Here is a 15,903-nt window from a genome sequence, read left to right on the forward strand (position 1 = left end):
TGTGGGTCCTAAGCAAACCCGGCATGTGGCTGTCTGCTGGGACAGGTTTGCCTTAGTAGGTGTACAAGACTGAGTAATCCATGTTCTCATGCAACATATGGTCTTTGAACACTTAAGTTCTCAACTGAACAACCCTCCGTACCATCCTACTATTTGTAATTGTTGCCCTCATAACAACAGGAAGGAGGGGGATTTCCTAATACTGAAATGTCAGTCACATGATTTTTCTACCCTTGCACACATGGAAATCGCTTTACTCCTGGATTAAGAGTGCCTGAGCAGTGCACAGTCCTGATTGGCCACAGAAACAGAGTCTGACTGAAATACCGACATAAGCCTCAGTAAATTCATAGAAGTATAAAATGTGGGACAGGGAAGAGTAGTATTAGTTCACAGAAACGGACTAGATGCTATAAAATCAACTAACTAACTAACTAACTAACTAACTAACTAACTAACTAACTAAAGATGGTAAACATTTGCCATGGATGGTAATAATGTTAAGGGTCTTGCAGAGTTCACTTCTTTGATTGAAGTGAGTTTGAGCCAAAACTTTTGGAGTTAAACGGAGTTCATTAATGGAAAAGGAAGAAGGCAGATCATTGCTTCGATATGAAGACACAGTTGGGAATAAATGGTTTTGAAATGCAAAAGTGATCTGTATTGCCTTTTTATTTTAGTGGGAAAACATGAGTGATTACTAGGCAACAAGAAATGACAAAAGGTGGAAGGCACTGCATATCGAAGAACAACAAAACCCTCACACAGCAGAAGTCACACGACTGAGCATCCATGTTCCATAGTTCCATCACTGTGAAAAGTATAGTATTCCTGAAGCTTCCAAGAGCAAAGGTTTTAACATATAACAATGAGATATGTTGCTGAAATATGAAAGTAGATACTTTTTCTTTTAGTCAATGGGTCACAGAAATGACCACTAAGCTGCTTTTGTATGGATATAATAGTCCTGAAGTGGATAGAAAGAGATGTAGGAAATATAACAAAAACGTCTGTTGGAGAAAGGCTCAAGGTGATTTTGAGAAAAGTGAATGAAAATAACTATTATCAAAACTGATCTGGATGTACTTCCACTCTTCCACTCTTGCTATGACCTTTGGAAGGATATTTCAGCAAAGTATGAATATACGACTAGAAAAGGTCTCAACACCACATCACTAACATGCTCTCTAATGCATACCTGGGAATTTACTTGGCACCATGAATGTTGCAAGAGGAGATACATCTCAGAATTAAATCCCACCATGTTCAATGGAGCTTTCTCTCAAATAAGTGTACACAGGATGCTACCTTAATCTTTAAGTTTCCACACCTGCTATCCAGCAGCATTCCCAAACTTATGTGCCACACTGCACAATTATGACGATACATGATAAGGAGAGGGGGGAATGCTGCAAATCCAAAAAGGTTTTTAGTTGGTGTGGTAAGCCATCAAAATAGCAGATTCCCTATACAGTGGTACCTCAGGTTACATATGCTTCAGGTTACAGACTCCGCTAACCCAGAAACAGTGCTTCAGGTTAAGAACTTTGCTTCAGGGTGAGAACAGAAATCGTGCTCCGGCAGCGCGGCGGCAGCAGGAGGCCCCATTAGCTAAAGTGGTGCTTCAGGTTAAGAACAGTTTCAGGTTAAGAACGGACCTCTGGAACGAATTAAGTACTTAACCCGAGGTACCACTGTATTAATTCCCAACAAAGGACCCCTCCTAGACTAAGCAACAAATAACTAGGGAAGTTTATGTGACTCTCCCCACCTAAGGGCTGCTTTATTCACACAGTCCCAAAGGGATGTGGGATCACCCCACAGTGAATATATGCGTGAACAGGTCTAATGTTATGATCCAGATACAGAGCTGAAGTTCCTCATAGCAGTACAAAAACAGGGATGTGTCATGATGAGCCCATGGAGACCTCTTGGCATGACTGGCCAGAGGGGAAGGAAGAATGGGATGAGAGTGCTGAGTTTGAGGGTGGGGTGAGGGTGGGTAGTTCACCAGATGTTTCTGCCCTGATGATGTTGGACATCCCAGCAGAGGTGGGAGAGCTATCTGAACCAGTCCCCAACCTGCCTCCTAATAGCATGAGCTCCATGGTAACTGGGGAGACACATGGACCCCAATTGTACAGTGGACTGGCTTCACAGACTTAGCAAAGGTCTGAGTACTCTAGGAGATATCCCATTGCAGGACATTTCAGCAGAGGTGGAGGTGTCATGGGAGCCTCCAATCACTCCACATTCTGTGAGCTAGGTTGCCCCAGCAACTAGAAAGGCACATGAGCCTGAGTTGAACTGTCAGCCGGCTAAGCAGAACAAAGTCCCATCTTCAAGAATATAGTGCCAGATGCACTACTATACAAGGATCCCCAGCCTACTCACAAGAAGACCAACTTGCTTTCCCAGTCCTATTGCTCAGGACCCGAAATGCACATATACCTATACCCACCCTAGTCTTCAAAAGCAGGGCAAAGGGATGTGTCTGTCAGGCGTAGAGGCAACACCCTAGCTTGTGTCTTCCCCATTTACCTTCGAGCTCTGCTTTGAACCACTGAACCATGTAACCTGAAATCTGATCTATGTTTAGACTGCGTGGTGATTTTTGGAATAAAACCTTCATTAGTAACAGAACTGCAATTTCAAGTACTGTGACTAGGAGTGGGTTAAGCAGGACTAAGCTGCAAACAGAGGTGGCATAATGAAGTCACGATAACTGACAAATTACACTTAGCAAGTCCTTGAATGCTTACACCTGAGGGTTCTAAAACAGCTTAAATCTGAAATTGTTGCAATTTTTAAATATGCAATTTATCTCTAAAATTGGTCTGCTTACTAGAGAGTTGGAAATCAGCCAACACCACACTTATCAGAGAAGCCAGGAAACTACACATCATTACATAAAGCTCAGGTACAATTGCCAGTTGCTTTGTGCTTGCAGAGGTAAGGAGAGACACACAACATTTGGGGCTTTTAAGCTATGAAAAAAGGTAGAATAAGTGGGCACTGAAAGACATGCAGAAATCTATCCATAATATGGGACAAAGTGGAAAGAGAGAAAGCCTCTCTCATAATACGGTCATACCGTGGATCCCGAATGCCTTGTTACTCGGATGCTTTGGCTCCCAAACGCTGCAAACCCAGAAGTGATTTTTCCGGTTTGTGAACATTCCTTGGAAGCCCAATGTCCGATGGGGTTTCCACGGCTTCCGATTGGCTGCAGGAGCTTCCTGCAGCCAATCGGAAGCAGTGCTTTTTGTTTCCGAACGTTTTCGAAGTCGAACGGACTTCTGGAACGGATTCCATTCAACTTCTGAGGTACGACTGTACCAGAACTCAGGTCCATCCAAAGACGTTGAATGTTGGAAGATTCAAAGAAAGCACTTCTCACAGCACTATGAAATTTGCTCCTACGAGATGTAGTGATGGCCACCAATCTGGATGGCTCTTAAAGGGGATTAGACAAATCCATGGAGGATAAGGCTACTACTGATGGCTACTGGGCCATGATGGCTATTGTTCTCCCTCCACAGATGGGAGGAGTGGTGTTGAACACAGGTCCTGCTTGCGGGCTTCCCTTAGGCATCTTTTTTGGCCACAGTTGCAACAGAATGCTGGAAGAGATGACCTGACCTTTTGACCTGACCCAGCAGCATTCTTTTTATATTCTTGTGAAAATAGGTCCTTTAGTTGTGTCCAGTAGTGCTGGGATTTGTCACTATTACATTCAACAAGTTAGCTTGGGTAAGACAGAACAAGTAAAAAGTTGCATAATGCAGTGCAAAACTATAGTGTAAACCTTGCATGGATATGGTTGTTTCTGACATGTCCGTTTGTGTTTTCAATCCCCTCAAGAAACAGCAATCACTCACAAAGAACTTGGGGTACAAAAAAGTATTAGTTAAGTTAATTAACTTATGTCAAACATATAGATTGTTTTTTGTTTTGTTTTTTTGTGAGGGCAGGAGAAATTACATCAAAACGATGAATGACAGTTCAGCAGTTCAGGTCACTATCTGCATTTGAAAATGCCAGCAACAGGCACCTTTTAATATTTGTCTTTTAAACAATGAAGTTCTTTCTCTTAGCAAGACAAAAAGAGCCCATTAAAATTATTACTAGGTTTGAAGAAAATAAATTACATGGGCTAAAGAAAATGAGAAATTCTGAGAGCAGCTGTCAGCATAAAAGCAGAACAAAGAGGGAAATGGGGAAATGACAACAATGCACAATTATCATTATTTAACTGGTTATTCTTCTCCCCTCCCCCCAGCCCTTTTAATTACCACCACTGTATAGCGGAGATAACCAAGTTCATAATCTGTTTAGTCGACAGCCGATACAGTCCTTTAGAAAGAAAAGAGCTTGTGCATTATTCTACCCATTTTGGGGTTAAATTCTCAGATGGCACGAATCAGCACTAAATACAATAGTCTTACACAGTGCGCACCTGTTGGCCATCTGGAGCAAATAATTCAGACACTCAGCTATGAATGAATGATACAAATTTGTTTTTTGGATGCCACACAGAGACAGAGAATGCATAGAAACTGCAATCCTGTGACCGCATATGTGTTTTATTTCCTTAAAATTTAAATTGACAACTATGTGATGAACACAGACAGTTTCATCGAAATAATGAACATGATGGAAATGCAGCACCACACAGCATAGAGGAAAGAATAACCTGATATTCAACAACACAACTAGTAAAAACATACCCATGTATCACAATATTTAAATCAGCCAAACCACCCAAATTATCTCCCCAGATTTTCTTCTGGTTATTTTGGAGAAAGGCCTATGTAAGTCTGTGTTCTGAATCCCCCTATGTATGGGATGCTTAGAGCACGCTTCCTTTTTGGCCTGTCACAGGACAGACAAGAATTGGTGGTCTCAGGAGTTTCTGCAGTGGTGGTTCTGCACTCACCCTCCTGCATTCTACAATTAAGAGTGGGTCAATAGCAAGAGCAAGGAGGAGGCACAACTACCTCTCATATGCAATATATTTTCCACCCATGGTCAGAAAAGCAGCTGGGGCAACAATTTTGGGTAGAAAATAACGCTGCAGGGGAAAGCAATAAGCAGCCCACTGGACTTTAATATCTGCTTTCTACTGACATGTCCTTCAGACCACACCTGGAGACTGTGTCTTGTTCTGGACGGCACAATTTAACAAGGATATTGACAAGCTGGAATGTGTGCAGAGGAGGGCCACCAAGATGATCAAGGGTCTGGAAACCAAGCCTTATGCGGAAAGGTTGAGGGAGTTGAAATCAAATATCTCTAGGGCAGTCACATGGAAGATGGAGCAAGCTTGTTCTTTCCTGTTCCAGAGGGTATGAACCAATGGCTTCAAGTTACAAGAAAAGAGATTCCAACTAAACATCAGGAAGAACTTTATGATGGTAAGAGCTGTTGTAAAATAGAACAGACTCCCTCAGGGGGTTGTGGATTCTCCTTCATTTGAGGTTTTTATGCAGAGGCTGGATGGCCAACAGTCATGGATGCTTTAGCTGAGATTCCTGCATTCCAGGAGGTTGGACTAGATGACCCTTAGTTGTTGTTTAGTCGTTTAGTCGTGTCCGACTCTTCGTGACCCCATGGACCAGAGAACGCCAGGCACCTCTGTCCTCCACTGCCTCCCGCAGTTTGGTCAAACTCATGCTGGTAACCTCGAAAACACTATCCAGCCATCTCATCCTCTGTCGCCCCCTTCTCCTTGTGCCCTCCGTCTTTCCCAACATCAGGGTCTTCTCCAGGGAGTCTTCTCTTCTCATGAGGTGGCCACAGTACTGGAGCCTCAGCTTCACAATCTGTCCTTCCAGTGAGCACTCAGGGTTGATTTCCTTCAGTATGGAGAGGTTTGATCTTCTTGCAGTCCATGGGACTCTCAAGAGTCTCCTCCAGCACCATAATTCAAAAGCATCAATTCTTCGGCGATCAGCCTTCTTTATGGTCCAGCTCTCACTTCCATACATCACTAGTGGGAAAACCATAGCTTTAACTATACGAACCTTTGTTGGCAAGGTGATGTCTCTACTTCTCAAGATGCTGTCTAGGCCTGTCATTGCCCTTCTCCCAAGAAGCAGGCGTCTTTTAATTTCGTGGCTGCTGTCACCATCTGCAGTGATCATTGAGCCCAAGAAAGTGAAATCTCTCACTACCTCCATTTCCTCCCCTTCTATTTGCCAGGAGGTGATGGGACCAGTGGCCATGATCTTCGTTTTTTTGATGTTGAGCTTCAGACCATATTTTGCGCTCTCCTCTTTCACCCTCATTAAAAGGTTCTTTAATTCCTCCTCACTTTCTGCCATCAAGGTTGTGTCATCTGCATATCTGAGGTTGTTGATATTTCTTCCGGCAATCTTAATTCCGGCTAGGGATTCATCCAGCCCAGCCTTTCGCATGATGAATTCTGCATATAAGTTAAATAAGCAGGGAGACAAAATACAGCCTTGTCGTACTCCTTTCCCAATTTTGAACCAATCAGTTGTTCCATATCCAGTTCTAACTGTAGCTTCTTGTCCCACATAGAGATTTCTCAGGAGACAGATGAGGTGATCTGGCACTCCCATTTCTTTAAGAACTTGCCATAGGTTGCCGTGGTCGACACAGTCAAAGGCTTTTGCATAGTCAATGAAGCAGAAGTAGATGTCTTTCTGGAACTCTCTAGCTTTCTCCATAATCCAGCGCATGTTTGCAATTTGGTCTCTGGTTCCTCTGCCTCTTCTAAATCCAGCTTGCACTTCTGGGAGTTCTCGGTCCACATACTGCTTGAGCCTTCCTTGTAGAATTTTAAGCATAACCTTGCTAGCGTGTGAAATGAGTGCAATTGTGCGGTAGTTGGAGCATTCTTTTTTTTTTGCATATAATTTTTATTAATCCACAAATAATACAAAACAAAATACATAAGTTTCACATCTTTTTTACTTATTTCTCTTTTGGACTTCCCTCAACTGTTCCGTAAATCATTCATAGTCGTAGTTATAATTACACATTTCTCAAATTTGTATTGACATTATTTATCTCTTTTTTTCTTATTCCCTTTAGACAATACTTCTTACTTTTCTTACAGAGCTTCTTTAAATCCCTTAAGCGTCATCTGTCCTTCACTTAAACATTCCAGATATTCCACAAATTTCCCCCAGTTCTCGATGAACTTTTGGTCTTTTAAGTATCTAATCTTTCCTGTCAATTTGTCTAGCTCTGTGTAATCTAACAGTTTTATTCTCCACTCTTCTATGGTCGGTATTTCTTGCTGTTTCCAACTCTGGGCCAGTAACACTCTTGCGGCTGTGATTGCGTATCTAAAGAATTTGCAGTCTTCCCTTTTTGTCTCATTTCCTACCATTCCCAACAGAAAGACTTCTGGTTTTTTCGTAAATGTGTATTTTAAAATCTTCCTTAACTCATTGTATATTTTCTCCCAGAAGTCTTTCACTTTCTTACAATCCCACCGCAAATGGAAGAAAGTGCCCTCTTTATCCCTGCATTTCCAGCACCGATTGCATGTCTTGTACATTTTTGCCAGTTTTACCGGCGTCATGTACCATCTATAAAACATCTTCATCGTGTTTTCTTTTAACGTCATGCAAGCAGTGAATTTTAATCCCTCATTCCACAGTTTCTCCCAATCTTCGAATTGTATATTATGACCCACATCCCTGTCCCAGCTGATCATCACCGACTTAACTTCTTCGTCTTCCAAATTCCAATATAACAACAGTTTATACAATTTAGATAAATTTTTGCCATCATTATCAATAACCTCACTTTGAAATTTCGATTCCTTATCCGCAAAGCCTCGTTCTTTACTATCTCTCTTTCTTAGTTGGAGCATTCTTTGGCACTGCCCTTCTTTGGGATTGGGATGTAGACTGATCTTCTCCAATCTTCTGGCTGCTGCTGAGTTTTCCAAACTTGCTGGCATATTGAGTGTAGCACCTTAACAGCATCATCTTTTAAAATTTTAAATAGTTCAGCTGGGATACCATCACTTCCACTGGCCTTGTTATTTGCAGTGCTTTCTAAGGCCCATTTGACTTCACTTTCCAGGATGTCTGGCTCAAGGTCAGCAACCACACTACCTGGGGTATACAGGACATCCATTTCTTTCTGGTATAATTCCTCTGTGTATTCTTGCCACCTCTTCTTGATGTCTTCTGCTTCTGTTAGGTCCTTTCCACTTTTGTCCTTTATTATGGAAATCTTTGTACGAAATGTTCCTTTCATATCTCCAATTTTCTTGAACAGATCTCTGGTTCTTCCCATTCTATTGCTTTCCTCTATTTCTTTGCATTGCTCATTTAAGAAGGTCTTCTTGTCTCTCCTTGCTATTCTTTGGAAATCTGCATTCAATTTCCTGTATCTTTCGCTATCTCCCTCGCATTTTGCTTGCCTTCTCTCCCCCGCTATTTGTAAGGCCTCGTTGGACAGCCACTTTGCTTTCTTGCATTTGCTTTTCATTGGGATGGTTTTAGTTGCTGCTTCCTGTATAATGTTGCGAGCCTCCATCCATAGTTCTTCAGGCACTCTGTCCAGCAAATCTAAATCCTTAAACCTGTTCCTCACTTCCACTGTGTATTCATAACGGATTTGACTTAGATTGTATCTTACCGGCCCAGTGGTTTTTCCTACTTTCTTCAGTTTAAGCTTGAATTTTGCTATAAGAAGCTGATGATCTGAGCCACAGTCAGCTCCAGGTCTTGTTTTTGCTGACTGTATAGATCTTCTCCATCTTTCGCTGCAGAGAATATAATCAATCTGATTTCGATGCTGCCCATCTGGTGATGTCCATGTGTAGAGTCGTCTCTTGTGTTGTTGGAAAAGCGTGTTTGTGATGACCAGCTTGTTCTCTTGACAGAACTCTATTAGCCTTTGCCCTGCTTCGTTTTGATCTCCAAGGCCAAACTTGCCAGTTGTTCCTTTTATCTCTTGACTCCCTACTTTAGCATTCCAATCCCCTATGATGAGAAGAACATCCTTCTTTGGTGTCACTTCTATAAGGTGTTGTAAGTCTTCATAGAATTGGTCAATTTCAGTTTCTTCAGCACCAGTAGTTGGTGCATAAACTTGGATTACTGTGATGTTAAAAGGACCCTTAGAGTCCCTTCCAATTCTACAATTCTATTATTCTATGGGTGCATGTCATTGAAAAGAAAAATAGACTATGGCACATGTTTATCCTGTGAGGTCCACTTTAGTCATAAGTAAGGATTTCAGAGAACTCTGATGGGAATGGGACTGGGAATTGCTAGTGCTCGTTTATTTGTTCCATATCCAGAACGGATCTCAATCAAGTAAATACAATCAGTATTTGCTGCTGTTGCTGTTTTTGTGTTCACTTCACAAGCAGTACATAATTGGTTATGCCCCCCACCCTTTCCATTTGAACTGAAATGAATAGGGTGGAATAATGTAATGACAATGTCGTTTTGCCACAGTGAACAGCAAGATGAATCAAATAGCTTTTGGTGGAATATGAACTGCAGTGGAATGGAAACAATGCTGCACACTCTGAATACAGGAATAATGGTATCAGGTGCCTTCTTACATCCCTATTCATAAAGGTTGATTTTATCTGGGACAGAGCTCTATAAATTGGAGCTGTTTATGAGTAAGAAATTATGCACACACATTTAAGACAGAGCAAATAGTCTTTAAAATTTAATTCAGTCAAAACCTGTAGTGTGTGTGCACACCTACACACACACACACACACACACACACACACTCTAAAGCTCAGTCTTTAAATGTAAGTGAGCAGGTGAACCATTTCAGCTGTAACTCTTCGTTAGATGCACTGATTGATATTGTTAGCAAAATGAAATTTGGTTTATGTTAATTGAAAGTTATGGCCAATTTGAGAGAAGGCTTAATTGAATATTTTGCACTTTGGGGGAAAGCTAATAACTAAACTGAAGAATATTTTTGGATTATATCCAGTGTAAATGATTTTTGAAAGATGTCCTTGTGTTCTGCTCAGGGAATTTATTTTAGATACCTTTTTATAATATAAATTGATAGAAAGGCATATTGAATTGAAACTCTGGATGTCTGTAAGACAAAATTGAACCTTGGGAAGAGTAACTCTTCTAGAAAACTAAGAAGTAAAATGGTTAAGACAGCTGAAGGGCATCACTCATTAAAATTAGTGACTGTTTTTTTAAGACTAGTCAGCTACATCAAGTCTTCCAAATATGGAGGGTGGAAGGAAGAGAACTAAGGCTGCAATATCCTATCAATACTTACATGGGAGTACCATCTCTGTGGTATCATACTCATGGGAGTAGCATTCTCTGTGGTGGCACCTAAGCTATGAACTCCCTCCATTACAGAGGTGTGTCCAGACCCTTCGCTACACAGTACGATCACAGCTTACGTGGATTTTACTTCTGAAACTGCAACTTTACAGATTTGGCTGAATTTTTTAAAAACAGGAGAGCACAGGACACATCAAAAGGGGCTGTCCAAGATCTCCGTAGAGCTTTCAGAACCTGCACGAATGCTTCCCAGAGCCCAGAAAGCAAGTCAGAGAGCTTAAAAAGCTCTTTCTGCATTGTGTTTTCACACCACAGAAAGAGCTGTAAAGACCTCCACCTTGTTCAGTGGGCTATGGGAAGGTCTTGCACAAGCTCAAAACGCCTGCACAAGATCTTGGACAACCCCACGAGATCTTGCATCAGCCTCATCAGGTAAGACTGAATGTGTGGGGTCGTTCTGACTTTACATGGTTTACACACTATCCCACCAGAATATAACCCCTGTGCAAGATGTGATCCTAGTATATAGCTTTTGAAACGTGCTGAAGCCACACCTCTAAACCCTATTATTTGACGTGTATATATGTGGACCCATCCTATTTGTCTAACTGTAAATTATGTTAATATTGTACTTCTGCATTATTGTTACCCAACCATAACTCTTTGTCAGCATATTAACTTCCTAAATGAACCCTTCTGTTGCACTTCCAACAACCTTATGGTTAAAGGCAAGTAATAAATCTATTAAATAATCAGAGCAGCAGCTGCAGTAGTGTCAGGGACCGTGCTGAGGGGGGCTGAACTGAGGAGGCATGGTGGGAGCCACCTGCTCTCCCTGCTCCTGCATCTTCCCAGAAGCAGAAAGACAGTATAGATTTGGAACAGTGGTTTGCAGAGGGGCATAGTTCAGAAGGCAAAAGCTGGGAAATACTGGATGTGGAACAGCTAAGAGAAGAAACACTGGAAGAGAGAGTGTTAACAGATGCACAGTCTCTGGACAGCATTCCTCCGCTCAGCCCAAGGTGGAGAAGAGCTCAAAGTCTCAGAACAGAAAGCACAGAGGGTACGAACTCAGATTACAAAACATAGGAGTGACGTAGTGCTAAATTGGGAGCACAGCCATTCTGGGTAGACACTTTATTTCGTCCTTCGCTGTGTTTATTAAAGAAACTAACTGGTAAGAATTCCTTTCATTTGATCTGCTCATTTATGGCCACAGGGGAAAAAGACGATTTCCCAAAGCCTGACAAGCAGCAACAGTGCTCACAGTGGAAGTGAGATCAGGTACTATCACTCTTGCTTGGGACACATGCATCTGTAGGCTACTTTTCTGTGTTGATGGAATAATCCCTTCCAGAACATGTATAACCCCAGACACAGGGTATGTGGGTTTACCTCTAATGTTGGAATCTGGTGGTGGTGGTGGAATTAATAAGACAATTGGGGTTTGCAATATCAAAGAGAAAGGGTGTGGATGTGCAGAGGCCAATTTCAGTGTGGGGAAAACAATCCGGTAATATGCATCAGTTGAAGACATGCACACCCACTCTCTGGTTGTGCAGCATAAAAACAACAACTTGAAATGTAATGGGGAGGGAGGGGGAAATGACCTTGCTGTGTTTTAAGCCGCTGATGTGTACATAGCCCTTAGACTCCATGAGAAGTAATCACCAACTTCCTACCCTGCTATTTAAAGAAGGGTTTAGGCAGAATCAATGTACAAATATTTGCGGATAAGAAAATAGTTGCTGCTAATTCTGTAGATAAATTGATGTTCCTGCTAGATAGAAGACGGTTGCAAATAATCAGTCTGATGAATTTCTCTGAAAAGAAAGGCCTGAAAACTAATTTAAGTGACAGCAGAGAATGACGGAAAACTGCATTTCATAATGTATGGTGTTCTTAAAATGCTTAATTTATTCCCGTATCTGCATGATGGTGGTACGTGGTGCCAAACATGGCATTCTGGCAGAGGTTGGATGGATGCTTAAGTTGACATTCCTGCATTGCAGGGGATTGGACTCAGGATCCCTCAGGATCCATTCCAACAATTCTATGATTCTATTATCTATCATCTATCTATCTATCATCTATCTATCTATCTATCTATCATCTCTCCCTCCCTCTTTTTGCAACCATCCCATTCTCTGCAGCCCCTTCTCACTCTCTTTCCTTCTTCCTATCAGCCCATTAGGTTATTTAAGGAGACAAAAATTCCTCTTGTGAGACGTATGAAATGAAAGATTGGACCTTGCTTTTCTTGCTTCATTTGTTACCTTTGGATTTCTACCTCCCATCCCTGTCTCTCCCTCCAGGCTCCCCACCACCACTTTCCTTGGGGAAGGACCATAGTTCAGTAGGTCCCTGATTAAATTCCTGGCGTCACCAGTTACAGCATAGAAAGAGCTGAATGAAACCCTGGAGTGTCAGTGTCAACAGTGCTGATGGTCTGACTCAGTCTAAGGCAGCTTTCACTGTTCTCATTAAATTAGTCAAAGGGCCCAATGTAGCCCTTGACCCACAGGTTTCCCCACCCCTGCTAAAAACTTTAAAGGGTAAATGACCTGGCAGCATATTTTATTATGCATTTCAGCTTCCATGCATTTCTGCCTCCGTGTTTTCCTTAAGTATCATAATAGGATAACTGCTAAGCAACTGTGCTGACATTTCATACGATCTACTTGTCAAAACAGAAGAGTCCTCCTGTGCTTCACTTCACAATTAAAGAAGCAGGCTGCATTGATTTATTGATTTAGTCCCTTTATTTATACGCTTGCTATTTAGTTCCCAAATTTGTCTGCAGCTACAGGAGGCCCGGCTTTATAAAGTGATTTTTGCAGATGCGGCAATTTAAAACCAGATGACAATCTTATAACAGTGCCGGTGCACATGAGCAGTCATTTCACTCTGCTGCCAAATTAATAAAACCACCACAATCACAAACACTTTTGTGTTGCCTTGATGTGGCAATGTTTCTAAATATATGCAGCTTACCTTGGACACAGCATTTTAATCTTCAGTCCTCTGCTGCAGTTATGATCTGCTTTTATTCTCGAATTATAAAATAAACAACAGCCTTGTTCACACTTGTACCTTAACCTCAGAAGAATGGCAGAGTTACAGATGAAGTGTGAAAACAGAGGTAACCGATGCTATTAATCAGTGATGTGTGAATTAATTTTCAGAAGGAGTTAAATGTAAGCATTAAGGAGAAGAGTTCTCAATCCTTACTCAGTTTTAATGAAGTTATGTCTGTATCTCAGGTCAACTCACTGATTTTATGCAGTTAAAAGATGTTGCGCAGTAAGAGAATGGGACATGTTGCCTCTTAACTTATTTCTGGGCATGAGTAGCGACACCTCCTTCCATGGGACCAGGAGGCAGCAACCTGAAACTCATTTATATCTGAAGTAAAGGGCTTCCTGTGCTCAGTCTGGAACCTGAATGGTATCAAGCACTGAACTCCCAAAATACAAATGGAACAAAACACACAGCAGGTGAAATCAGAAAGAATAGGTTGAGAATGTCCTTTTGGCTATGACAAGAGTTGAGATACACCAGGAAAGAAATTCATCAGACTGCTCTGTCCCTAGGCATGAATCTGCCACTAAATGATGCCATGTCATAGCTTTGTTCCGGGGCAGAATTCAGTGAGGTTGATCAGGCAACCATCCATCTCTGATACAATTCGAGGGTACATAAAAAGGGACAACCTGGCAATATACACACAAGAGGTAACAGTGAACTCTGTGAAAGCGACTCCTTGAAAGTGTCTCAAGAGCATTGGAAGTGTCCCCCTAATCCAGGCAAAAGCAAAGTGTCACCAGTCTGTGCCAGCTTCTGCTTTGCACCATTTTCCTCCCTTTAGCTGGTAGGTGCAACCTCTGTTGTGACCCCTCAACCAGCCCCTCACACCTCCAAGATGAGGATACAGATGAAGAGGAAATAACAGGCTGCAGTTGAGCCCTCTGGCCTCTCTTACCTTTCTCAGACTTGGAGGGCAAGCTCCCAATAGCATCCCTATCTCAGCCACAGAACAGAGGCCCTTTTCCAGTTTCTTGATTCCACATCCAATGTGAGACACAATAATGGCAAGTGAAAGAACTAAGTCTCCTTACCAGAAGTGTGAGGACAGAGCAGCACAGTGGTGAGGTCAAGGTGGCACAGGACTACTGGTGGAAACACTGACTGGCTCCATTATGTTGACCTGACCATGTTGCCACCACCTAGTCCCAGTAAATGGCAGAGGTGATGCTGTGGGGGCGGCAGCTTTGAAACCTTATTGCTCCAGCCACTCCAGCCCAAGCAAACAGGATGCCCACCCCACCTGTTTTCAAAATATTTGGGCAGCAAGCTGTTGCCTCTTTTCCATTCCAGCACTTTGCGTTGGCTCTCCTTCATTCCTGTTTCAGACACAATTTTACTAGCACAGAGCAGATTAGCACACACATTGGTCTCTACTGAACGACTAAATTTACTATTCCACAACACACATCCCCGCAATTATTTGGGAGAAGCAATGTACTTTAAATTTAAGGTGTGGGTGTGACCATAGTGGAAACTACATTCTGGATCCAACTTACAGTGTGTCAGCTGAGAATAAGGCCTGGGCCAGAATTAGACTTAATGGGCCTACAACAATTATTTCAATGTGCACAGGCTGATATTTGACTTTATCCCCTCATCTCACCCTAGTTCGGGGAACTAACAACAGCTGGATTCTAATAATTACCAAATTTTACCTAATTAGGTAATTAGGACACGGGTTGCGCTGTGGTCTAAACCACAGAGCCTAGGGCTTGCCGATCAGAAGGTCGGTGGTTCGAATCCCCGCGACAGGGTGAGCTCCCGTTGCTCGGTCCCTGCTCCTGCCAACCTAGCAGTTCAAAAGCACATCAAAGTGCAAGTAGATAAATGGGTACCGCTCTGGCGGGAAGGTAAATTGTGTTTCCGTGCGCTGCTCTGGTTCACCAGAAGCGGCTTAGTCATGCTGGCCACATGACCCGGAAGCTGAACGCCAGCTCCCTCGGCCAGTAAAGCAAGATGTGTGCCGCAACCCCAGAGTCGTCCGTAACTGGACCTAACAGTCAGGGTTACCTTTACCTTTACCTATAACTGCATTAAAAAAGATCCTCACTGAACAAAAATAGGTATAACTTTAAACTTCTAAATCATGCACCATAAACTGAGATAATTGGAAGAAAGTGACTTATTTTCACATCTTTCTTCCTGTCCGAGATCATATGAGTAGACTTTTTAAAAAATGTACTTTAAGAGCTACTCTCTGATCTTACAGGATATAGAGGAAAGAAATAGGCCAGAGAAAAAGCAATAAAGCTTTCTGTATATAAATCAATGTCAATGACCTATTTCCACCAGAACGTATATGTGGATTATTGTAAAATCACACAGTGAAGGTAGCCTTTCTGCATTTAAACCAGAGGTAGCCAATGCAGTGCCTTCCAGAAGTTGTGGAATACAATCCCCATCAGCCCAAGCAGCATGGTCATTAGTCAGGCATAATGGGAAGTATAGAAGTAACCCCCCCCCAAAAAAAATGTGAAGGCTGCTCTATACATACAGCAATCTGTATATGTGAAGTATATGCAATCTCAGGAATTTTCACTAT

The 15,903-nt window shown here is 42.1% G+C and overlaps 1 protein-coding gene across 7 annotated transcripts in view; it reads right to left on the reverse strand.

The window, feature by feature from the left end:
- Positions 1 to 15,903, reverse strand: part of LOC309364369 (contactin-4) — a 528,932-nt gene that overhangs the window by 208,535 nt on the left and 304,494 nt on the right. The gene's annotated exons all lie outside the window — the stretch shown is intronic.

This window comes from Podarcis melisellensis (genome assembly GCF_964234715.1).
Source record: "Podarcis melisellensis genome assembly, chromosome: 2".
Classification (NCBI taxonomy): domain Eukaryota; kingdom Metazoa; phylum Chordata; class Lepidosauria; order Squamata; family Lacertidae; genus Podarcis; species Podarcis melisellensis.